The 5,000-nt window shown below is 47.8% G+C and overlaps 1 protein-coding gene across 1 annotated transcript in view; it reads left to right on the top strand.

Moving 5' to 3' along the window:
• The window catches only part of LOC311313389 (transmembrane protease serine 4-like), a 24,041-nt gene that overhangs the window by 8,764 nt on the left and 10,277 nt on the right, over window positions 1-5,000 (top strand). The window contains exon 2 of the mRNA XM_084443513.1: window positions 4,307-4,364. The gene's annotated coding sequence lies outside the window, so the exon portion shown is untranslated. The remainder of the gene's footprint in view (window positions 1-4,306; window positions 4,365-5,000) is intronic.

Below are 5,000 nucleotides of genomic sequence, written 5' to 3'. Positions count from 1 at the left end.
AAATGTGCATCACATGTGCGATTCGTGACAGCTGTAGACGAATGTCGCGTTATGGACAGCGACGGATATGAACAAATTTCAAGGCGCAATGTTATGACAAGGTAGTATGTCCCAATTGGATGCCTACTGCTTGCAAAGTGCGTACTTTCTAAGGGCAGCTGTAGTAGGTACTGGTAGTAAGAAGTAGAAGTATGCGATTCGGAACGCAGCCCTACTGTGCAGCAGCACACAGAGGAAGAGACAGGAAGTCACAGAGGAAGAGACAGGAAGTGACACGAGGGGATTTCACCCCCTACTGAACAACAAACATGTACATATCTGGGACGCTTGCACTGAAACCAGGAACTGGATGGCTGAACCAACATAACATTGGATGGTTTAGACGTTCTATTAGTTTATAGTCTATGATGTAGGGTTGGATAGATAGATAGATAGATAGATAGATAGATAGATAGATAGATAGATAGATAGATAGATAGATAGATAGATAGATAGATAGATAGATAGATAGATAGATAGATAGATAGATAGATAGATAGATAGATAGATAGACCAGGCCAGGCCAGACTAGGCCAGACCAGACCAGACCAGACTAGGCCAGACCAGACCAGACCAGACCAGGCCAGGCCAGGCCAGGCCAGACCACACCAGACCAGACCAGACCAGACCAGGCCAGGCCAGGCCAGGCCAGGCCAGGCCAGGCCAGGCCAGGCCAGATTAGACTTGACCAGACCAGACCAGACCAGACCAGACCAGACCAGACCAGACCAGTACAGACCAGACCAGACCAGACCAGACCAGACCAGACCAGACCAGGGGCCTCATTTATCAAAGAGCGTGTAAATTCTGGTGTAAAAGAGGGCGTACGACGAAAACGCGGAAAATGCGAAATGTAGCGTACGACGAGAATATTTACACGCTTTTCGGATCTATCAAAAATGTCGTACGCCCTTTCCTGCACGAGAAATCCGAGACTGGCGGAGAAGAGAGCGTACGCGCACGCGCCCCGTGTTCCGCCCTCTCCACGCCCAAATTCAACCATATATGGTCAAAACTATGACAGCGCACAACGTGGATACCCCGGAAGGAACCGACATAATATAGCGTGGAGCATTAGGACAGACAAAGACGTTTATGGAAAAACGCGGAAAGAAGAGAAACTTTTCGGAGACGGAGGTGCATGTGCTTGTTGGTGAGGTCCACGCGAGGAAAGAAAATCTTCTTCGGAAGGTAAGCTATTTGTACGAGCCTACATTTGTCTGATTGCTCCTACAGTTTAGGTAGCCTACTGTACGTTTCGTGCATCCTGTATGTGGCGTAGGCTACACGGACATGCTGTATTATGTGGCTGTGAGGAAAGCAAACATTCCACACATTCTGTGGTAGGCTATGATTGATTCAATACCAAAAACAGGGAACGATAACACAGATGACCACTTCATAATGTTAGACCACATTATTAAGACTCTCATCTAAATCACCCGGTAAATCACACTTAAGCATTTATTTGGCTGCCAACAGAAAAACATATCAATTGAATATGGCTACACAATAAAATGTTTAATGCATAATCAAGTTAACAGACAAACTCAAAGAAAATGACTGAAATTGTTTCTCCAGACTCTGACGTGGGGTGGGACTCAGAGGAGGGGGAGTCTGCAGTGGTCCTTGACCTGACGGTCGTGCCCCCGCCGGTTGCAGCCTCTACATCCAGTGCCACGACCTCCAGTGCCTCCACCTCCAGCGCACCGGCCTCCACCTCCAGTGCCATCTCCAGCGCCTCCGTCTCCACCGACCACACCTCCACCTCCGGCTGCCAGCGTCCCTGCCTCAAGGGTCCCTGAGGGCTGGGCTTCCTATCAGACGCTGTGCTGGAGGCTCATGACCCTAGAGGCCCAGAGGGAAATGGCAGAAGGGATTGGGGCAGTTGTGGGGCAGTTGTTCAGCAGTTGGTGGAGGTCACCACACTACACCACCAGAGCCAACAGGACATCCTCACTGCACTTCATTCCCTCACACATGCTGTCACGGACCTCACACTGTCACTCACTACCACACTCACGGACCTCACACAGTCACTCACTACCACACTCAAGGACCTCACACAGTCACTCACTACCACACTCACGGACCTCACACATTCACTCACAAACGCACTCACACACCTCACACAGTCACCCACCAACAGACAATAAAATGGTAGAAATGTGAACCTTACTTGTTTGTGTCTTCATAGCTGGCGCATGACCTCAGTGTGGGCCCTTTGGCCCCGCTGGTAAACCTCATGACGGGGAGGGGGCTGAGGGCTTGGGTCCTCATTTTGTGGTGGGGTCTTGACTGGTTCTCATTCTTATCAGCTTTGAATATACATCTTGGCAAACATAACAGAATGATGTACAAGGAGGGGACAGATACCTAGTGAAAGTACTATTGGTTGCTAGTAAAAAGACAATAATGAGGGCTTGGTATAAGGTGGAACCCCCAACCAAGGAGCAGTGGTGGGTGTTGTGGAGGAGATTTATGAGATTTATTTATGCATTGAGGATGCAGGAAGGAAAGTTTGAAGGGAGATGGGAAAAATGGATGGATTATAGAAGGAAGTGTGATGATACCACTAATATTAAAATTGTCATATTTGAGTAAGAAAAAAAAGCTGCATGGATGGAAGTACCCATAAGCTGTTATTGTAAGTTTTTATGTTTTATTGTATTGTCGTTGTATGGATGGAAAATGCTAATAAAGATTAAAGTAAATAAGACAAAGAATATGTATCTTGGCTATGCACACACCAACAAGCCAGCCGTCACGCGCAGTGCCTGCCTCCAGTCTAGCCCCTACCCTGCTGTGCGCCAGGGTGAATGAGTCATGCGTGGAGCCAGGCCACCGTGCCACTACACTTGTGATGAGCATGTCACATATGATTTGGGTATTTATAGTGTGCACATTTTAGCGATTCACATAGACGTATTCATTCACTGATGGTGCCCTTATGTGGGTGCAGTCGCCATCGCCGTCACCTCTTTGGAGTTCTATCTCGGCCAGTAGGCCGAGTAGCGCCGGATTCATTTAGGCTCGCATTACGCACAGGAGGACTGTCATTTATATGCTTACCAAACAGCAAACAGGTCCACATGATCACATATTACTGACAATCTAATTGGTCAATTATTGCCGTTTGATGGCATTAGGTGTGTGACATATAGCGCGGAAAGGTTTGGGACAGCGCATAGGTTCAGTTTGGGGAACAAATCCATATCGGACCATGAATGAGCCGGTTAGAGGACACGTCTAATCTTGCATTGCGATATATGTTGGTGCTGAATTGGGCTATTAGCCTACATGATTGTGCGTTCATGAACTGTCGCTCTTATTCTCTCCGATCGGTAGGACAAGTTGAGAGGTGTCCTACAAAAGCGCGTAGAAAGGCGACTAAATTTTCGCCCTTTCGGCTTGATAAATCGCAATGTGGGGGGGGAAAATGGCGTACGCCTGAAATCGCGGAAAAGACCGTGTAAAAGAAGGCGTACCTCAATGATAAATGAGGCCCCAGACCAGACCAGACCAGACCAGACCAGACCAGGCCAGACCAGGCAGGCCTCCAGGCCTAGGTTCTATCCTGTGTGTTTCTACAGAGAGCTGCTCCCCACCTGCTCTGGCTCTCTATTCAGGCTGGCTTCCAGGACTAAGTGACCGTTTAAATGAACACCTGTGGACGTGTGTAAGCCGTGATATCCTGTTGCAACGTGTGTGTGTGTGTGTGTGTGTGTGTGTGTGTGTGTGTGTGTGTGTGTGTGTGTGTGTGTGTGTGTGTGTGTGTGTGTGTGTGTGTGTGGCGGCCATCTGTTTGTCTGTACAGAAATAATTTAACAGCCCCGTGACAGATTTGTACCATGTTTGAGGGACCACAGATATCGGACACGTACCAGACAACAGGAGAAGTACCTGTAGTGTACGTGTGTGTGTGTGTGTGTGTGTGTGTGTGTGTGTGTGTGTGTGTGTGTGTGTGTGTGTGTGTGTGTGTGTGTGTGTGTGTGTGTGTGTGTGTGTGTGTGTCTGTACAAAGTCACTGATCGGGTGTTCTGCTTTGGCGCGTTTCTGTTTGTGGTGGCTGTTAAACCATGAACAGGGCTGATCACTCCAGCTTCATCCAGCTAGCTGGTGAGTTAGGAGGACTTTCAGATATGTAGCATTGTCATTCTTCACACACAAAGCTCACCTCCCTCCATCTCTCTCTCTCCCTCCCTCTCCCTCTCTCTCTCCCTCCATCTCTCTCCCTCTCTCTCTCCCTCCATCTCTCTCTCTCCAGACTACCACCCAGATTGCTGCACTAGAAAGCACCAGCCCGTTACATCCTACTGAAGAAGGTAAGCTGCTGTACTAGAGAGCGTTGGGCTAAGTTAAGAGAGTGTTGGGCTAAGTTAAGAGTGTTGGGTTAAGGGGCTAAGTTAAGAGAGTGTTGGGCTAAGTTAAGAGAGTGTTGGGTTAAGGGGCTAAGTTAAGAGAGTGTTGGGCCAAGTTAAGAGAGTGTTTGGCCAAGTTAAGAGAGTGTTTGGCCAAGTTAAGAGAGTGTTGGGTTAAGTTAAGAGTGTTGGGTTAAGGGGCTAAGTTAAGAGAGTGTTGGGCTAAGTTAAGAGAGTGTTGGGCTAAGTTAAGAGAGTGTTGGGCTAAGTTAAGAGAGTGTTGGGCTAGGTTAAGAGAGTGTTGGGCTAAATTAAGAGAGTGTTGGGCTAAGTTAAGAGTGTTGGGTTAAGGGGCTAAATTAAGAGAGTGTTGGACTAAGTTAAGAGAGTGTTTGGCCAAGTTAAGAGAGTGTTGGGCTAAGTTAAGAGAGTGTTTGGCCAAGTTAAGAGAGTGTTGGGCTAAGTTAAGAGAGTGTTGGGTTAAGGGGCTAAGTTAAGAGAGTGTTTGGCCAAGTTAAGAGAGTGTTGGGCTAAGTTAAGAGAGTGTTGGGTTAAGGGGCAAAGAGTAATACCGTTTCTGTTATTCTGGGTAATAGCTGT

The sequence above is a fragment of the Borostomias antarcticus genome (genome assembly GCF_949987555.1).
Source record: "Borostomias antarcticus genome assembly, chromosome: 1".
NCBI lineage: Eukaryota > Metazoa > Chordata > Actinopteri > Stomiiformes > Stomiidae > Borostomias > Borostomias antarcticus.
Note: the sequence above shows the minus strand (reverse complement) of the source record. Positions and strands in the feature narration are given on the sequence as shown.